Below are 20,939 nucleotides of genomic sequence, written 5' to 3'. Positions count from 1 at the left end.
CAGATAGCACAGCTGTATTGTGCTTTTGCTCAGGTCCCATTCTCTCACACCAGGCTGCTGTGTAAGGCTTTCCAGGGGTGGCTGCTTTGTAAGGCTTTCTAGGGGTGGCAGTTTTAGTAGCTTGCTCGTCTTTCCGGCTGGCTCAGCAGCTGACTTTGAGGCCGTGACCTCCAGTTAGGAGCGGGCCTTGCACCTTTGGCTGAAGAAAGGTCCTGACCCGTTGGTGGTCATTCACAAATGTAGCACTCTTAGCTCTGGGGTCCTCCCCTTGTACCAGCTGGGTTACATTCTGCCTCCCCAAGCTTCTCTTGTAGTTGTTCGTGTCACTATTCCTGTTCTGCCCTGAGCTCTGAGTGTCGTGACGCTCTCTTAGTTTTGTTCCACCGTAGAGGTGGCTGCATTTCCCTCCTGGCTGAAGGGCTCTTTTAGGGCCCAGTCCTGTGAGGCATTGAGCGTCCTTGTGGGTGCAGTGTGTTCTCAGTATGTCACAAGAACGGGGCCTGAATGTGCTTTCAGGTATTCTGAGGCGAATGGCGCTATGTGAACCTGAGCTAGCAGGCCAACGCTCTTAAACGTGGTGCCTGGAGTTAGGCTCATAAATCCCTATTTAGTCATACATGTAAAAGTGGCCTGACTTTCAAAGGTGCTCAGCACTCTTACTCAGGTGCCTAAATGTAGTCTGGATTTGATTGCCAATTAACTGGAGACAGCTAACCCGTTTGTAAAGGCTGGAGTGGAGAACTCCGCATGTCTGTGGCTGACCCAAGGCTAAGAATGCACCACAGCCGTGGCTGCAGCCTGTCAGCACCCTCTTCCCCAAATTCCATCTGCTTGCCTCCACCCTGGACAGACTGGACTTCCTCACATGCCACCTTTTGCACAGTCCTGTGAAACTACATACGGGAGGTTTGGGGAAGGGCGTGCAGGGAGTCTGGAGTCCTGTGGGGGCAGAGCTAAGGCTACGGTGCTAATGGAGAGGTGGATGTCTGGATGGGGAGTAGAGGATACGTATTGCTGGTACCCAAAACTCTTCATTTCCTTGCTTTGTAGGTTTTGCGTTAGGTATATTACATAAAGAGCAACCTTAACTGACCCTCAGTTTTGGTGGTGTTAATTGCCCAGGTGTGGGCTTTGTTTAGTTAACCTCTCCGACAAAGAAACAGTTTCTTTCAGACAGAAAAGGATTTTCAACCAGCTGGGCTCTGAGGAAGAATCTTTTCTGTGTGGGAGGAGCCATTGCTGATCCTGCTGTTAACCATTCAGTTAGCTCCAGAGCTCTGCCCCTCTTGATGAAGGTCAGAATCCACTGACAGGAGCTGGATCAAACTTCTCAAACAAAAAACCTTTTAATTTGCAAAATGGTGGCTCCCCTTTCCAAAAATGAGAGATTCTGCAAACAGGCCGTTTATCAATAAATATTTTTTTCAGCTAAAATAACTCAGCTAGCTCTAGTTATTACCAAACACTGCGTTCTCGATGAGCGACTTCACACAAGATCCTGGTAATTATGAAATTGTTCATTCAATGCAGGACAAACTCCTCCACAGCCTCTCGGAGATCATGGTCTTTGATAGATCAGCCCTTGATACTTCCTAATAGAGCTGGTCATAAAAAAAATGGTTGTCAGCCCATTGTGGTGTATAAGGCTGTCTGTTATGATGAAGAAGAACTCTTACTTCTTCATTCTTTGTGTTAATCAATGCAGACCCCACAGTACTCCCACCAAGTGCATGTTTTTAGCTAGCTGCCATTTGTAACTTTTTAATCTGTAGGGGCTCAAAAATCATAACTTGGAATGTGAAACTTTAATTTTTTTGGCCATTTTTTAATCAATGAGTTTGTCGTGAAACTCCTTGGAAAATTCAAGGTTTGTTCCGAGATTCAGCTGAATTTGGAGCAGATAAATGTATTTTTCTGTAAAAGAAACAGGATGATCTCCTGCTTTAAGTGTAATGAGACCCAAGTGGGTCATATCAGTTTGGGGAGGATCAGTGTCATAGTCTGAGCCCCAGCTGTGTGCAAAACATTACAAGAACTATATATATATTTTTGAAATAATGTGACTTTTAGGGGGCCTGTATCTCAGGAGCCCCTTGCTCAAACAAATCCAGATTTAGACCACTAACCCTACCTTGGATCCCCATGAGGAATAGCAATTTTTGAGACAGTCTGAGAAAGAATGTGGATTTCAGAGCACTGTTAAACAGCGAGTCTTGGTATTAACCTTGCCCACTGTAAACAGAACCCAGCCTCAACTATTGCATCACAATGGCTCCTCCAGAGTGAGAAATATAAACCACCTCCCTTCTCTGTACAGATACTCCACTTTGCTGTTTGTGCAACATGTATCTTATCCCATGTGGTTCATGAAGCTGCTACCAGCTATTTGTCAAGGTGGCAAAGGTGACAAGGTGCTGCTTTGTGGTGGGTAACGAAGCCTCACAAAAAAAAAGTTTTTTGTTTTTTTTTTTGGTGGCGGGAGGTTCTGCCTGTCTTTTTACCTTAAGTGTCAAGTGTAAATGATCTGGTCACCCCTGGTTTTGCTGGAGGACTCTGATGTTATTATTTGAAGGGGTGAGAGGGGTATTTCCATCTTTACCGAACAGACCTTTTCTCCTTACTGCTTAGTGAGGTGTTTGTGTTTAAATGTGGATGAGCAAAGAACTCTCGTCTCCTCAAAAGAAAAAACAACATGGAAACGGTCTGATTAAAAGCTACTTCCCCTCTCAGTCAGATTCTGCCTGCTTGTCTGCTGTGTCCTCATCCTGCTACTTTTTCTTGTCCTCCATCGAGTCTTTTGGGAAGAACAGGCTAGACAAGACTTGTTTTCGAAAAGCCCTTCAAAAACAACCTCCCTCCTGTCCATCTTTCAGGCCTTCTCTAGATACCCAAGAGAGGCCAAGAAGGGACGCAGGCTTTCCTTCTGTGGGTTGCTTTTCAGGGAAGAGAGAGACCTGTGTTACGTGTGCGACCAGCACCGTTGCTCTGCCCACTGCATGCCGGTTCTGTTGGTCTCGTCACTTTCTCCTTCTCCTCCCTGGCTCCTGGGTGATTGAGTTGTAAAGCGCCAGTTTTAATTTCTAAGCCCTGCTGGCTGAGAAGGGTTGCAGTGGGTCCCGTGCGGCGGGGATCAAAGTCTTATTAGCTGTGCGGTCGCTGTCACTTTACTTCCAGTTTTCCAGGGCTGATGCAAATAAGATTTATGTTTGTTCGACTCTGCCGTGTGGAAACTTGCAGTCTTGCCTGTCAGATACATGAACGTGGTAATAAATGTAGCCTGAATGAACTGGGTTTGAAATGCTGGCCTGCCTCTCTCTCTCTTCTGCATTGATTGTTTTAGTAGCTTATGTCTCGGTCGGGAGTTTTGCAGTAGGTTTAGTTTTTACAGCCTTAAACGGTCTTGGATCCCTGCACCAGTCATCTGAGTCACTGTGTGACCTCTTCACTGCTTTGTGCCTTAGCGTCTTCATCTGTAGAATGGGAACAGTAACTCTCTATCTGTGCCAACAGACTGGCGTGGTTACCGAATAACTCTGAAGTGCTTTGAGAACCTCAGGGCGAAGGACAGAGTATTACTAATGCCATGTGCCTAGTGGTATTCTTCCTTATATTACTTAACCCTCCCCAAAGGCAGATAAAAAAGCCTCATTGGTATTTTTCAGATGGGAGATGGACGTAGTGAGGAGTGACTTGTCCTCCTCAAGTCTGTGGCAGAGATCAGACTGGAACCCAGAATACTGAATATGATAGAAAAAATGTGGCCTGTTCTCAAAGCTGCGTGGAACTAATGGAATCTCCAAAATTCTAGGAACAAGAGTTTTGCGGTTGAGGGGAAGAGAGAGGGTTCTTGGGACTCCACAGAAGTATTCCAGTTCATGCCGATTGCTGCAGCGCATTCCTTGCCCTGGGTGAAACAGACGATATGACAGTTTTACAGAATGAAACGCACCATTGGGCAGGGAGACTTGGTGGGGTGGAGGGGAAATCCTTTATGCGGCTGCTGTATCCTTTGGGGTCTCCTGGAGTTGCCAGTAAGAGAGAGACTGAATCTTTTCTCTACACCAGAGAGAAACTATATCAAACAACATAAAATGGAATTAAAAAAAATAAATCTCTGCTTTGGCCGCATATGGGTTTTGTTCTCAGCTGTGCTACTTTGTGCTACAGTCGTGTCTGTCCATGCTAAGCAGGATCTGGATAGGTTAGTGCCTGCTAATTCGCAACTTGGAGTAAGTAGCCCTCTTCTCTCCGATCCACAGCCCCAGCACCAGACTGGTGTGGCATTGTTGTCACAGGTGCCATCTTTCAGCTGAGATGTAAAACCTGAGGTCCTGACCACTTGTGGTTGTTAAAGATCCCATTGGCAGAGCAGGTATGTTCTGGCCAAACTCCAGGTTGGCAGTTAATGTCCTGGACATCGATGGTTTCCTGTGGATGCGCTCATGGAATTTCCATTGGCATTCTTCTTTCTCTCCGTTTGCTTAGGGTTGCTGTGTGTGCCATTGAACAGGTGCTATGTTTTTCCCCTCCTCTCCAAGCCACTCTGTGTGCTCCTGGCGCCCGTTAGCTAGCAGCACTGTGATCACGAGCTGCATGGCGATTGCTAGCGGCCACGTGGGATTTTTTTCAAAGCACGCTGCAAACATTGTTAGCAGCCTGGGTTGCAGATGATCGATGTGAGCATGTAACTGGATCTCTCTGTGGCAAAGCAAGACATCACTTAGGCTAAAACTGGGGCAATAGAAATCCTGGTGCCTGTATCATCCGGTCCATAAAACATTGCTGAAGGGAGCCAGGAAACCTGCCTGCCAGATGAATAATCTGATGATACGTGGCTATTGCCATTCCCCAAACTGTGTGGTAACAAGCTCAGGATGCAGTGAAGCCCGTCAGTCAAAGGGAGCATCACAAACCATCTCCTTGCAGAAGTCTGGATTTAATTACAGGTTAAATAAAGCTGCACTGGAGACCCTGGAGATGCAATAAAGCGCTCACGTGGGACAGCGGGGTTGCCTGTAGGACATAGGCTTAGTGCATTTGTCACACTAAGTTTTCACATCTTAGCTCTTTAGAAAATAAGGCAGGACCTGTTGCAAAGGTCAAACTGGGGGGAGACCCATGGGAGCCTGTCACGTCTGTTGGAGAAGGTGTCTGGCTCTCATTTTGCTGCAGCAGAAAGCACCCGCATGTAAATGAGTTGACCAAACCCTGTTGTCAAACCGAAGGGAAGCAGCATCCTGAGACTGTGTCTTGTCGGGGGGAGGATTTTTCCAAAGGACCCATGAGATTCAGGAGTACAAGTCCTATTGGAAGTCAGCGGGGCTCGTGCTCCTCAATCCTTTCAGTGCTTTTGAACATCTCTCCCTAAAACAAGCTTGGAACATTTAAGGGGAAGCTTTTGTTTATTAAGTAAAAACCTGATCATGCCAGTGTGTGTGTCGAGCGTTCGTGACATTCTGGAGGAGGACAGGGAAAAAGAGAATGTGTTGGGTGGGGCGAGGAGGAGAAGTCGCACATCCACAGACTCTCACGCAGCATGATTTGTACTGGCAAATGAAAAATGCTCTCAGAACCCTGTGGTCATCTAAGACCTCCACGCAGGTGTGAATGGGTCAATCTTATTAGCACATCTCTCTCTGTTTGGGATGTCTGTTATCACTTTCTCAACCTTTTGGCTAGGATCACATGTAGTACCAGTTTAATATCTAAAACATCCTTTATCTCGTGTCTGTGTCCTGCATTGCATGCAAGTGAAGGCGAAGATCTCATAGTTTCCTCTGTTGCTTCCCTGATTCTGTTCCATGAACATGTTGCCCACAGATGAATTGGCAAGTGGAGCAGGAGCGCTGCTGTGCTGACTAGCTATGCAAAGGATAGAGGCCTCTGAGAGAGGTGCAGGGGGATTGGCCATTCTGAAAAAAAGTATAAATAGGGCTGGTCAATAATTTTCGATCCAAACTTTTTTTTGATGGAAAATTGGGTTTTTGATTAAATGAATTTTTCCGGGACAAGCATTTGTTTCTGCAGAAAGCTTCAAGATTTTGTTGCAAATGTTGTCTTTAGGGTGTCACGAAAAATTAGCAACTTTCTGCAGGGGAAAAAAACATTTTCTGGCCCGCTCTAAGTGGGAACTCAGTCTTCCTTGCATTCATTATGTGTAGCTGGGGTGCTGGTGACTGAACTGCATCAGGATGTGTTTTCTCTCTCTCCTTCTGTCCCTGGAAGTGGCTCTAGAGATCTGGAGTGCCAACTTTGCAACATTTTGTCCTGCTATTGCACATGCGGTGCGTCAAAATAGGGGCGTTCCCTTGGCAGAATTCCAGAGGAACGAACTGATCAGTCCACGGTGCGAAGTGGCTTTGCAGAGAGAGATCAGCTCCTGAAAAAGTCCGAGGGTCAGATTCTAGGCTGATGTAAACTGGCACAGCTCTGCCAAAGTCAACATAGCTGTGCAAAAATATATGGCCCGTTGTCTTAATAAACAGTCTTATTTGTGAAAAGGAAAAGTCCACAGTGGATATAAATTGCTTCTCAACTTCCATATCTGGTAAATGTGTGGTTGGCAGACCTTCAGAGAAGACATGGATGAGTCTTTCAAGTGAACCGAGATTTGTGTAGAACTTCCCCACATCGAAACAGGCCCTAGTTTTTCTCTAGCTCAGAGGTGAGGTTTTTGTGGGTGCAATTATCACTTCATTAAATGAAGCCCCCCCCCCAACGTGCTTGGCACGTAGCAGGTAAAAAGACACGCCTCTCTGCCCCACAGAGTTTATTGTCCAAGCCTGCAACTGGGTTTGTGCAGCCAGAACGTTGTGTTCAGATAGAGCTGGCTGGCAAACCTGGGGCCTCGGTGAACAACGTTTCCCCGGAGAAGTGGGGGCAGGAAATGGCTTAAATGTGGTTTGCTGATACCTCCCCCACCACTGCACACCAGACAGGCTTCTGTTTAATAATAGGTTCAGTTTTTTAAAGTGATTTTTGGTGCTGTGTGGACACTTGGGGGGGACCCTCGTTAATCAAGGCCCTGCCAGTGCCTCTCAGTCTCGCCCCACAGCTGTCTGGACTGTCCCTCACACACAGGCAGGCAGAGGTCTAGTTTTCCGCAGAACGTACAAACACTGCCTCCTCGGTGGGCAGAGCCTCCCCAAACACGTCACCCCCATGTCCCCATCCCTCCTCTGGCTCCCAGCCCGCTGCTGTTCCAGTTTAAGACCTTGGTCCTGAGCTTCAAAGCCATCAGCAGGGCGAGGAACCAATTGTGTTTGCGACCGTGTCTCCATCCACCATCCGCTGCAACAGCTGTGCTTCTCTCGGGCAGTCTAGCACGCACTGCCTGGGGTGGGAGCACAAGGAAGATACAGATAAAGTGTTCTTAGGCAAGGAGAGTCTGTTGTGGGAGGAGCACAACCTGCCATTGCACTTGGGTCCTGACCTGCTGCAGCCCCATTTATAATCCAGTACCGCCCTGTTCCCAGCTCTGTCAGTGGCCTCTGCAGTCCTGACCTGCATCATCCCTTATAGTCCAGTCCTGGGCCTGTGCTAAGAATACCAGTTGTGCTAGAATCTGTGGTGACTTCTGTGCGCTGCCTCTGTGTCCACTAGGGGCTCGGTTTAGAGATGTGTCTTCAGTTGTGGTCTGAACAGGGTCTGAGCTGTGGCTGTCAGAGGCTGGAAAGAGGTAACTTGGGTCCTGTTTGCAGGGATTTGAGGGAGAAACCGCTTAGCACTCTGTTTCAGCAGAGCATCTGTTTGTGTAAGGGCAGAAAGGAACCAACTACAGCAAAAGTCTGCTTTGGCTTAAAAATAGAAGCTGACCAGCCCGGCTGTACCATAATCTCCTTGGCCTAAATTAAAGGGCACAGTTAGTTGCATCTTAAAGTGGACCCTTCAGATTCGTGGTCGCTTCAGTTCCATTAAAGGAAATCAATATTCTCCCACTGGGAGGGATAAAATGTTAAACACCCAGCTGTGTCACATACCTCCCCCTCTTCATGTCCAAGCTGTGCAGAGACCAAGCTGTCTTCATCAGTCCCCTTCCCTGGTCTTTGCTCGTCAACACGTCTTGATTTCCAAGCTGATGCTGGCAGGTTTGGTTCCTGTTAAAGGCTATTTAATTTCCCTGCACTTCTCCTCCCTGAAAGGATTTCTCTTGGTCTGGGATTGGCAAGACATCAAGGCAGATTGCTGGGTCACTCTGATCTCAGTGGGGAGATACTGGTTAGAGGCCGTTGTTTGAGTGGCTTTTTCCTGTTTACATGCTGGGTGAGGTGCCGGGTGATGATCAAAAGCCATGCGTGTGGTTGTCATGTTCTTCCTCTTCCCCCACTTCTGTGCCCTTGTCCTTTGTTTTCCTTAGGCAATATCTAGTATCAGTTTATCAGTGAATCTTAAAATCTCGGCATTTACTAGGTCACTTGTTTGTGTTGTATCTACTTATATTTGCTCCTCTCCTGTTTTGTACTGTTGCTCTGTTTCTGAGCTGGCCTCCGCCTTGGTCTATGACCTTGAGCAAGTCACGCAACTTTCTCTGTGCCTGGTTCCCCCCCTTTAAAATGGACAGGACATTACTACCTCACGAGGATGAGGGGAGGCTTTGTTTGGGAGGTGCTAGGGCACTACCTCAGGACAGGTGCCATGGTATCTAGGAGAAGCTTCAGTTACTTCGAGGACATAATGGATCAAAGGTTCACATTCTGCCCTCGGATCTTAGTGGCTGCCGCGCTTGTGCGTCTGAGGGCAGAACTCGCCTCTAAATTGTTTTTTCAGCCAATATCTGTTTCACAGGCTTGCTCTAAAGTCTCAGCATTGTTCATTGTATTGATTCTCATGCCTGTGTAGGCTAGATCGGTGGTTCTCAAACCTTGTCCACCTGCAACTTAGAAAACACCCTGGGTTCTTATTGTAACCCACCCCGATTTCACAACCCTCTGTGTCGAGCAAGGATTGGGGTTTTGATAAGGAAGTATGACACTGCTGGTGGTTTTGGAGGGTGAGATGTTGGCTGGTGTGTTAAGGGGAGCGTAGCACCCACAAACGCCTCCCTGCCTAGCACGTGGCTCTGGGGACAGTGCCACATTGAGGGGCTGCTCCGCCTTTTGGAGCGCCTCTTCCCTTCCCTTTGACTACAACTGAGCATCGTGCGGGCCGAGGGTGCGGTGAGGTGGGGGATCAGGGCAGAGGGTGGGGGTGAGGCGGTATCAGGCGAGAGAGAGAGCAAGAGTGAGGGGACAAACCCAGAAGCTCCTGTTGGTGCGACCTGGCAGTATGAGAAGCCCTGGTCGCAGGGGCAGGGGCTGGGAGTCAGGACCCTGACTTGCTGCGTGACCTGGCCAAGTCACACAGAGGGGCCTGGTGAGCTCAAAATCCAGTTGGTCTCAAAACAAGAATTTAAAAGTAGGTTCAGGCCCTACACCTGTCCCTGAGCCGCTTCTGATCCCAAAGCGTCAGTAGTGTTGGAGTTTGCTCAGTTGCTGTCCATGGCTTGGCAAGATGCCCGTTAAGTGTCAGAATTTATTCCTGTTCTTTACTTACTGTCCTTTCCCCCGCTCATTGGACTGTTTTTCCTTTCCTGACTTCTCCTCGCTTTTCTTCCTTATCACCGATCGTCTTCCTGCATCGTGTTCAATGTCTTGCCCTACCTCTCCCCCTGCAGTACCTGCTCTGGGGACAGACGGATTCATTCTCCCGGGCTATCAAGTCACCATCTCTCTCTGCACTAAATTAATCCCTCCACCCAAAAAAACCCAAAACAAAATGATGAGCCAAAATCCTATCCGAGCTGCTTTTAAAGGCACTGATGCCTGGAGCTGCTGTCATGACTTCCTAATTAGTATCACCATGGTCCCAGCGTTGACGCCTCTCCCACGCCTTCGACCAGCCCCAGAGTATTTCCGCAGAGGCATAGCTGGCATGCTCCCGATGTCTCTTCTCCCAGTTGTTGAATGGTACAGCCCCATCCCCATCCTGTTAATGTCAAGTGCTGTGTTGCTAGTGGACCGCGGGCCTCTAGCTGTGTGGAGGTGTTACTGTCTGCAATCTGGTTTCCTGGGCTCTGGAGAGAGCGGTGCCGCTCCTTGGTGTCAGTTCCTGGAATCAAACCTGGTGCTTCGGTTTCTTTTCCCTCCCCACCCCGCTGCCCCTCACTCCCAACCCCCTTGGATGCTGAGATAAAGAGCTGCATCAGAGTCACTCTATTGATCAGTCTTTGTCCTCTGCAGGACCTTTCCGATCTTGTTACCGTCGCACCATCTGCTCTGGAGAATGACACAGGGCTGCTGGAGGGGTGGCGAGATTGTGGTACTCGCAAATCCTTGGCTGCTGCTTTCCCTCGGTTTTATTTTTTTCCCTCCAGAATGATGATCTTTCTGGGAAAGGAGGAGGGGAGGGGGTCGAGGGTGAAGGCTTCAAGTACAGTGCGGAAGAGCTCACCTTGGGTCGCTCGCCGACCCTTCCAGCAGCCCCAGGACTTCTGCCGGATCCCACTTCCATTTAAGTTAGGGAAAGTTTTTGCTGCTGACATGAGTGGCAGCAGGATCAAGCCTGTGCTGCTCATTTATGGTGCCAGATGGACAGTCCCAGAGGACTGAAGTGCTCTGTGCAGCCACAGGATGGCAGGTACCAGTGCAGGCCTCCCTGCTTTGCCTTAAACCTGGTCCGGAGGGACTGTCTCCAGGTCCACGTCGGCTCTGGCAAAATTTAGCCCCATCATTCACAATTGGGGCAGTTCCTCTAGTAGCGGGAGCGATGAATGCTGTAGCATACACGGGGCTCTTGTCTGGTGCTTTTACCACTTCGTTGCCCAACTGTGCAAGTCTAGCTGCCAGGGTGGTCAAAATGCCGCCGCCCTCTCTACACTGCAGCTTCCACCATTGCTGACCCCAGGAGAGCTGCACTAGGGGAGAACGACGATGTGTTTCCCCTAGTGTCGCCAGAGCCTAGAAATGACCGGGCTAATCAGTTCCCGGGTCTCTGCTGAGCTGGGTGAAAGCTGTATCAATGTTCAGTGAGAATTCACTCACTTCTATACTATTTATTTACTTAGGAAGCTTTAACAGCTTTACAAATCCTTGCCATGTAAATATCAGAAACAAAACAGTAACCATTAGGGGCATGCACGGGGTTGGGTGGGGGGAGCGCAAGCAGGGGCATCCCGCAATAATTGGCCGGGGCACAGAGCTCCTCCGCCTCCCTGGGGCTGTGGCAGGGGCACAGAACATGCCCCTCCAAAAGCAGTCAAATTTAAATTCCTGCACACACCCCTGGTAGCCATTACAACAGGGAGCTTTTGTGTAAAGAGACCTTACACAGGAATATTGTCAGCACGTCTCTCTGTGTATCAGGGTGTCACCATATTGCACCTATGTTGTTTCTAGTGATTTTATGAAATTGAGTGAAAGCTCTGATTACATGTATTTAACAGACCAGGAACATCTCTTAAATGTTTTTATTAAAAAAGCAAAACGTGCAGGTGTGCTGGGTTATTTTATTTTTTTGCAAGGATTCACTCACTTTTTTTAAGCACTGCCACTTTGTCTATGTTTATCCCCCCTCTCATGTTCACTCGCCATGAATTTTCTGGCGGGAGCATTTGTGGAGACAGCAAATCTTAAGCGAGCACTGAAGAGTGTTTGTAGGAGAACAAATTTCAAACACCTCCTTGCCCCAGAAACCTCCCCTTGTACCAGCTCATCCAATCGGGGAATGGAACCATAGCATGTGCCTTATTAAGAAGAGCTTGAGTTTCCTGTCTGGAGTATTCATGATGACATGCCTCCAAACAAGACTGAGAACTAGTCAGAGAATAACTTCAAGTAAACACATTAGAGGAAAAACCATCAGATGAACAGGAAAATTCCTTGAATAAATTATTTGCCACAAACTACCTATAGTTCTACTGCTAAGTCTGCCAGTTGGCCTCAGTCCTGGTGGTGGGTTTTGTGGAAAGTCTCAACTCTCTCTCATGTCACGTGCACGCATATATATACCTATATATATTCCATTTAAATGTAATATTTCCTGTAGTCCTTATACAGCATTTTACATCTTCAAAGTGCTTTAACCCTTCTAGCTTCCCCTTGAGGCAGGTAAACGAGTATTGTCCCAAATGGGGAGACTGAGTCAGGGAAGTGAAGTCAGGTGCTTAAGGACACCAGGTTTTGGTAGAGGAGCTGGGCTTATAACTCGGAGGTCCTGGCTCCTAGTCCTGGTGTCTAGTGAAGCTGTACAAAACAAACTCCAGCCTCTTACAATCTAGGACCCAGGCCCTGCTTGCTTGCTTTTCTAAACAAGGGTTTTAGGGCACTTCCTGGTTTGATGCTTTTTTGTGGTGTGTTTATATTCCACTAGCACTGAAATGCCCAAGCAAAGACTGAAGGTATGTCATGCTCGGTGCTGAGAGACAGTCCCCATCTCAAAGAGCTTACATTGTAAAGTAGGCAGGACAGATGGAGATGGGGAGGGGCAGCAGAGGCACCGGGAGGGGATAGTCACCCAGCACGCCAGCGGCAGAGCTAGGTCTTAGAGCCCAGGTCCCCTGACTCCCAGGCCGGTGCCATATTCACTAGCTCATGCGGTCTCCCAGCCACTTGGCCCTACTCTCCGAGTCCAGCCGGAAGAGCCACAAAAGCTAGATAGTAGATGCTACCCCTGGGGGTGGGGGGTTCTCTCATCGTTGTAGTTCATCCACTTCCCCAGGAGGCAGCAGCTAGGTCGATGGAAGAATTCTTCCAATGACCTAGTGCTGTCTACGTGCGGAAGTAGGTCAGCTTAACTACGCTGCTCAGGGGTGTGAATTATTCACGCCCTTGAGCGATGTGCTTATGCTCTCCTAATTTCCTAGTGTCGACCTGGTCACAGTCTTGGCCTTTTGACCCTGAGACAAGTGTGATGGAAACGCCCAGCTCTCTTCAGAGTAGCTGCCTGTGTGTACAGTCCCTGTCCCTTTACTTCCTTTGCTTCGGGCTTCACGTGGGCTTAATGAAAGCTTGTCATCATTCAGGTTCTTGGGTCACCTAGTCGCTCAGAGGCAGCCTGATAAGGGTTTGCCTATTAGCCCTGCAGAAAAGCAGGTTATTTGGAAAGGAATTTTGTAAATTTCTCTGTAGGAAAGGAGTGATCGCTGAGGAGGTTCTCTGCCTCCTACCCGCTCCTGGGCCCATGGCACACGCATGCTGATCCAAGCCAGTTCATGGGTGGGGGGGATGCATGGAATTGGACTATAAGACGATCTCCTCTCTCCCGAGCCTCCTGTGAACAGTTCTCTCCCCTTGTACCATGTTATAAACTGGAATGAAAAAGGATCCTCCGCTCTGAGGAGCTGAGTCATGTGGTTTGCAATCGGTAGTCAGCCCCTTCAGAAAAAAATCCCTCCTCCATCCCTTTCCTGAGCTGCATAGCTAACTGGGAACGCTGTCTCTAGGGCTGGACGTGCACTAGGTGAATGCTCTAGGGCTGGACGTGCACGGGGCACGTGGAGTCAGGGCGAAAGGAGAGGAAGACTCTTTTCTGAGCACCCTCTCCTCCCACTTGAAGCCTTCTCTAAATGCCCGTTGCGTGTGACAGCTGGCTTCGGTTAGCAGGGATCATAAACTGTTTGTCTGTCCTTGCATCACGTGTTTCACTTTGTTTGACAATGATTTGTGCAGGTGGTGGTGGTGGTGGGGGGGGACCGAGTGCTGGAGTGTACAAGACACAGAGCACATGAGCCAGAGATGAAGCTGAGGCAGCAACATCTCGAGATTAAGGCAGGAAATAGCAGTACCCACAGCGAAGCCACACGGAGCACCTTATGCGCTTACGGCACGGGGGAGCGTACCCCACGTGCTGCCTACATTGCTCTTCTCACAGCTGGCCTGCACCACACTTGACAGGGGTTGGGAACAAAGGGCTAGTTCCCAGGTTCAGTGTTTCTGCTAGAGGGACGCTGCCATTGCCTGGATATGCAAAACATCGTAGGAGCCTAAAAGTAAAGACCCTGCCCCGTAGACGTCTTTTGTTCTGTACTGCCTGGCAGATATTTATTAGCAAGGGACTCAAGCCTTTGTGTTCAGATCTAGATCCAGACTGGGACATTCCCAGAGTTCAGGGTGAGTGGGGAACTCTGGTGTTCCAGGTTGGTCTCATCTCGAGTATCTTATGATATTTGCATAGCACCTTCCATCCCAAAGGCATATACCTGCACACACTATGTATGCGTCCACTTCTGGGGTGGGGCTAAGAGGACTATAACAGCCATCTAACTGCACACGTCAACCAAATACACTAGCTTAGAGCAAACGCTGATTTGTTTTCTGATAACTCCATTAATAGAACTCCTACTGGGTACAAATCTGCCAGCCTTATTCATGTTGTGAATGCAAGAAGTCCAAGTTTAGTCTATTTATGTACATGGCATCCCTCATAGTAGCATTAGTGCCAGGATTAATGTATTTATCTTCACAATACCTGTGTGATCTGAGGACAGTGGTTTTCAACCTTTTTTCATTTGCGAGCCCCTAAAAAATTTCGAATGGAGGTGCGGACCCCTGTGGAAATCTTAGACATAGTCTGCGGAACCCTGGGGCCCACGGACCACAAGTTGAAAACCACTGAGCTTGGGAAATATTGTGCTCCCCATTTTTACAGATGGCGAATGGAGGCCCAGAGAGATTGTGACTTGCCTAGGGTCGTACTGGAATCCTGCGACAGAGGTGGCAACTGAACCTGGGTTTCCTGAGTCCCAAAGCAAATGTCTTTACCTGAGTCCGTGCTATTGCCTGTGCATTAAGTTAGAGTGGCAGAATCTGACCGTCCGTTCATGAGAGCACTCGCGTTACTGGGGACAGTGCTGGGATGGTTATTCAACTGCAGAACAGAAGGGGGAGCTTGTCCATTGCATTGCACTAAAATAGCAGCTTTTCCTTGTTAATTTTTATTTCTCCTTGAAGGGGGAAGGATTGCTGGGTTTGGGGCTTTGCAGACACTAGAATCCAGAGATAACTTCCTCTTAGCGGTATCTCTCACCCAGGAAGAACAACGATGTGTGGGGCCTCAACTGGGTTACTCTTGCCCCTCTTTAATAAACCAGACAGCTAACAACAAGGGGGCTGGAACAATTTGTATCGTGGGGGTGCTGAGAGCAATTGAAGCGAACTGTAAACCCTGTATAGGATGGAAACCACTTCAACCCAGGGGGTGCAACAGCACCCCCAGCACACCTGCTTCCAGCACCTATGGCTAGCAATATGGATATGCATTTCCTTGAGAAACTGAATAGCACTGGTGAACCAAAAAATGCTGAAGACTGGTAGGGGAATAGGTGTAGTGCTGGTGAGGAAGCGGTAACCCCAGTGCTTTCTAATCCTCCATCTGCAAGCTATGGATTAATTATTTTTTGAATTAGATCTCTGTTATTCTGGCACTGCCTGATTTACGGTGGAGGAAGGTGCGTGGAGTTTGAGCTATTGTAGCTTTTAAAACCATGTAAATGTTAGTGGGGGAGACGTGATCCCCATCTTTAAAAATCTGTCTGATTCAAAACCTCTCCACTCTGGTTTATAACACGTGCTGAGGTTATTTCTCTCTTTATTTTGAATGAGATGGAAAAGGTAGGTCGTGGTGCCTCATGGCTATTAAAGATCTTACAACACTTTTCTTAAGAGCAGTGATGTTAATTCCAGCATCCTAGCCAAATTCAGAATCAAGTAGTCACTGCCTACCTAAATTCCCTTTGCAGTTACAGTTGGATGTGGTATTCTTTACTTCCTGACCTGGGCCGCCGTTCAGTGTTGCTGTGCACTGTTGAGCATCTTCTGCCTTCTACCCCAGAGGTGGCTGCATGGGTCACTTATGCATAGATAGTACACAGGCTGCAAAGCCCCTGGGAATCTCTGCAAATGGAAGGGGCTATGTCAGTGTGAGATGATGGTAATATAGGGCTCAATACTGCAAGGTACTAAGTACTCTGGCCCAGCCAAGCAAAACATGTAAGCACATGCTTGACTTCAGGTAAACGGTTCCACTGAAGTCATGTGTGGAGTGTTTTCCAGGAGGTGGGTGATTATGTCTAATGTAAGGAACTGGCATAAGCTAACTTGATACAAGGAGAGATGTGATCAGTTTTAAGTGTCTCCATACAGGGGTTCGAACCTAGCTTTACGATATTGCTCTAAAATCTGATTTTTAGTTCAACTGGTGCATCTTTCATGTATAGACAAGGCCCCCATATGTCTGACATGTCAGACTTCTAATGAAGCATCACCCAGAAAACTGCAACATTCCCTTTTCCACACATACCCCGTTAGCGCTAACTGAGGAGAAACTTACCACTGGGTTAATTATTTGTTCCTCTTATTTCTACCAAAATATATTTCAAACCATACCACATTTTTATTTTCTTTCTCACTTCCCGGTCCTTCCCAGGAGATTGTCTTTCAAATCAACCTGTCAAGCTATGGGGAAATTTTAAAATTAACATGCAGTCAGTGCTTGGTTGAATGTGGGGTGTCCTAAAAGGTTCAGATGTTGTGTACCTGGACATCTTTGTATCATGGAGATTATGTGCTGGTTGGATGAGTTTTACATTTGAAATAACTTTAAGGACTGGTACAGTTTTCTTGCAACTAGAGATTGATTTTAGAAGGGGTACAAGGGGAAGACTGGGATAAGCTAATGCCTTCTAATTAAACCCACTTTAAGTGGTGGGTGATATTTCATAGGTAGGGCCCTTTGTTTTCGGTTTTTATTTAGTTAGTTTTCCCCAGGAATTTATCCATGTTTAATTCTACAACAGCCAAAAAGGTGCAAATCTGTGCAAAAAAGTTATTAATTTTTCTGGATAAATATCAGGGTTTATTTTGGTGGATGGAAGGACGGGGGGGAAAGTGTTCAGTAGATTAATGCTTTGATGAGTGGAAGTCAATGTAGTTTGCTGCAGAACTAAAATAGAACTCAAAACACAATGCCACCTCTGAGTTTAAGAAAACAATATTTCTAATCCCAAATAAAACTTTTCCTTTAAATGACCAGTTTACTGTTGTAGACTTAGAACTATTAGCCTGTAAATATTTACATTTAATAATTGGGCCACACCATTTGCACCGCAGACACTCAACTTCATCCTTTTCTCCTGTTTGTTTTTTTTAAACTTTTGAATACTTCCTTGTGTTCTGACACATAGTCTGAGACAGATTTTCGTTTTCTTCCCGTTTTAGTGTGTCAAAACTTTAAACTGTTATCTGCTAACTGCTTGAAATGTGGGCATGAGATTCATCAGTACGTTCAGATTGGCACTCACTTCAGAGCTTGCGTGCCTGCCTGTTTGTTGTGTGTATCTTGTAAACTAATACACAGCCTTACTTCAACAGGCAGCTTTGCATACGCAGAGACTAACGTATTATCGTAACACACAGAGCTCATGTAATGTATCGTATTTTCCTAATAAAACAAGTTATTTTTATATATAGAATGATACAAAAGTAGGGTAAAAATCGGGGAAAAAACCCGCATAATACTTTTTGTAAAACCCGGGATTTTTTCGGTCAAAATTGGTTTAAACTGAAAACGACGGGGCTTATTCGTGGGTGACAGAATTTTAGGTTACAAGTTCAGTGCACAATTATATAACGAGATTGGGTTTGCCAGTTTCTATTCAATCTGTATCCATGATGGATTCTCTCTTTTAGAGATCCATTCCAGTACTGGTCTAATTTGTGCCACCCTACAGTATCTTTTGAAATGTGGCAGAGCCAGGCCTCCCATCTCAATTTGGTGGTCCAGCCATTCAGTTTTGATTCTTGGTTTCTGATTTGACCATAGGGATCTTTGAATCACTTTTTAAAATTTCTTAAAGCAATGTACTGTCTTATTGTAAATGACCCAAAATATCAATAACTAAAATCCATCCCCCCCAAAACAACCCTAAACCCATGTCAATTGAGGCTAAGGAATGATGTCTAAAAACTTGACCGTATAATGGGCTTAGGTAAAGCTGATTTCTCTGTGAGGTCAAATGTTGACTTCTTTATTTAAGTGCTTGCCTGACTCTGAAAAGCCAATCAGTGTAATTACACTGTGGTGTAAAGGTTAACATCATCCAGTTAGTCTGACTTGGAGACAGGAAATCAGTACTTGTGCTCTAGGGATCCTTCCTTATGGGTAGGGCAGCCTAAGCACATATAGTAAAAAAAAGGCAGAGAAGACTAAGGCTATAGGTAGGTGGGGTCCATGAGACTAGCAGAGGCTGACATTAAGCATGGTTGTGGTTTGTTATAACCTGACCACTTCAAAGAAATTTTGTTCACCAGTACACAGACTCCAAATCTGACCTACCCTAATGTGGGATTCTGCCCTGTAAGCTGGCAGCAAAAAATGGTACTGTGGGACTCTCTGCATGTTGTGTCTCATTGAGTCCATGTTGGATTGGCTCAGATGACAAGGTGTTTGTTTTAACATCAAGCTGGGCTCTTTCCATCTCATGAGTGCAAGAAAACTCTCTCTCCAGGGTGCTCATATGGCCCCAATTATCCTAGTATCTGAGCTCCTCACGATCTTTACCACATTTATTCTCACAGCACTCCTGGGAGGTAGAACAGTACTATTATCCCCATCTTGCAGATGGGGGACTGAGGCACAGAGAAGCTAAGTGACTGGGCCAAGGTCATACAGGAAGTCTGTGGCAGAGCATGGACTGGAACCCAGGTCTGCCTAGGCTAGTGCCTTAACCACTAGACCATTCTTTTTCTCACCTCTCCTGTAATGTCTGTGCTGGGTTACATCTGTGCAGCCCCCTGAATGCTAATGGCTTTGAGTTGGCATTCCTGAGGTCCAGATTGGAAGACAGTGGATTGCACAGGTATAAATGAACATAAGAACGGCCATACTGGGTCAGATCAATGGTCCATCTAGCCCAGTATCCTGTCTTCCTACAGGGCCAATGCCAGGTACTTCAGAGGGAATGAACAGAACAGGACAATTATCAAGTGATGCATCCCCTGTTTTCCAGTCCCAGCATCTGGCAGTGAGAGATTTAGGGACACCCAGAGCACGGGGTTGAGTCCCTGACCATCCTGGCTAATAGCCATCAATGGACCTATCCTCCGTGAATTTATCTAATTCTATTTTTAACCAGTTATACTTTTGGCCAGGGTGGATTTGATTAAATTTAAATCATGATTTAAATCACTAGTCAGGAAGACTCGATTTAATCATGGATTTCTACATAAAAGTGCATTCTTGTTGGTTGTTATAACCTCAATACATATTCTTCATAACTCAGAGGCAGATGTAGGTTTCATTTTTAGAAGGTACACACTATAAATTTAAGTGATTTATTTTGAAAACTTTTCAAATTAGTTTTACAGCTATATCAGAAAATGAATGATTGTTTGGTTATTTCATTTACCAAAGATAATTGAAGCAGATATTTATGAAGTCATTGGGAGGTGAACTATCTCCAATTCAACAGGTTAATCATTAATATTTGGAGGATTTTCTTGCCATGCTGTATTAGAAGGAGAACATCACTAGACAGACATTTAAATTGTTTTATTTAACTAAAACAACAACATTATGTATTCTGGATTTTTTTCTTCAACAGCAAACACATAATATTTTAACAAAACACGCATATGCATTCTTGAATTTAGTTAAACATTCAAGGTTTTTAAAATCAGGTTTGTTTTTGTTAAAATTGTTTTTAGCTAAAATAGTTAAGTTAAATGTTTTTTGTTTTTGTTTTTTAATTAAATCGACTATGTCAGCCAGGTCAACATGAGAAACTTAAAATATTGGCTTCTGCAGCCAACTCAGTCGTCTTCACCTTCATTTTCCTGTTTATTCATAATCTGGAAAAGAAAAACAAGCTTTCCTGCTTTTTCAGGTCCCAAACGATTTCTCAATTTGGAATGAAAGAAAGAAAATATTCTTTCTACACTGGCAGAAGAAGCTACTGCTGTTAAAAGTGAGATTATCACTTCAACAGTCTCTGAATCCAAGTGCTTAAGTGATTTCCACCAGTTCACTGGTGTGATTTTCTTTAAAACATCATCAGCAAACATATACTTCTTGAATGGTTCACCCTTAGCTCTGAAGTTTATTATAGTTGGCATTATGGAGGGATGATTGCTGGATGTCCAGGTCATAGCCAACTCCTCTTCTTCGGCAGTTAAGGTTTGACCCTGGTACTGAGTATTGAGAATATTTGCAGGAAAATGAGCTGGAGATCGTGCTTGTCTCATTAGTTTTTTTAATGCTTGTAATTTAACTCTGTCATTGCATATTTCTCTGTTTAAGATCTCCCTCAGTTCCTTCCAAATTTCAACAGCGTCAGCAATAAAACAGCGATTTCCCTGCATTTTGTTCAAGGCTACGGAAATAGGCTTCAGGGTATTCAGCATGTGTTCCACATTTCTCTTAAGCCCAGTGTCGAGAACTTTGGCTGTGACGGTGCCATCTATTTTTTCACGATTTTGTTCACAAACTGTCATCAGATGAGCCAGTTCTTGATATAATGCTCAAAACAGTCCACTCCTGAGTTCCATCGCACGTCTTGTGGGAGAGTTCGCTTGGTTCCTCCCATTTTTTTCAGAGCAGCTGCTGCAAAGTGGTTGTTACGGAAGTATTTTGCAATTTCAACAACATTAGCCTTTATTTCTGGAACACTGAAGTCTTTGCCTAGGAGTTGCAATAAATGAGCACTGCAACTGTATGATGTTCACTTGGGACTCTCTTCACACTCTTCTAAATAGTTTCTTCTCATCTTGGATATATTTGCAGCATTTTCTGTGACCAAGCTGCGTACTGGACATTTGACATTTTTTTCAGTGTTTTATAGCTTTTACTGCTACTTCTTGTAAGTATTCAGCTGTATGTGCGTTTCCTGATGTATCAATTGTTTCTGTAAGGAAGACATTCTCTTCTTCTGTTGTCACACAAGCACATACAACAGGATCATTGCGGACATT

General features: G+C 46.1%; 1 protein-coding gene and 1 long non-coding RNA gene across 19 annotated transcripts in view; both read left to right on the top strand.

Moving 5' to 3' along the window:
- The window catches only part of PLCG1 (phospholipase C gamma 1), a 100,577-nt gene that overhangs the window by 10,336 nt on the left and 69,302 nt on the right, over positions 1 to 20,939 (top strand). The window lies entirely within an intron of this gene.
- LOC122462772 lies at positions 969 to 19,365 on the top strand. The gene is made up of 3 exons (XR_006285525.1): positions 969 to 978; positions 7,081 to 7,090; positions 19,122 to 19,365. It is a non-coding gene; the product is annotated as an uncharacterized LOC122462772 (long non-coding RNA).

This window comes from Chelonia mydas, chromosome 13, assembly GCF_015237465.2.
Source record: "Chelonia mydas isolate rCheMyd1 chromosome 13, rCheMyd1.pri.v2, whole genome shotgun sequence".
In the NCBI taxonomy this organism is placed as follows: domain Eukaryota; kingdom Metazoa; phylum Chordata; order Testudines; family Cheloniidae; genus Chelonia; species Chelonia mydas.
This window is presented reverse-complemented; position numbering and strand designations above follow the sequence as displayed.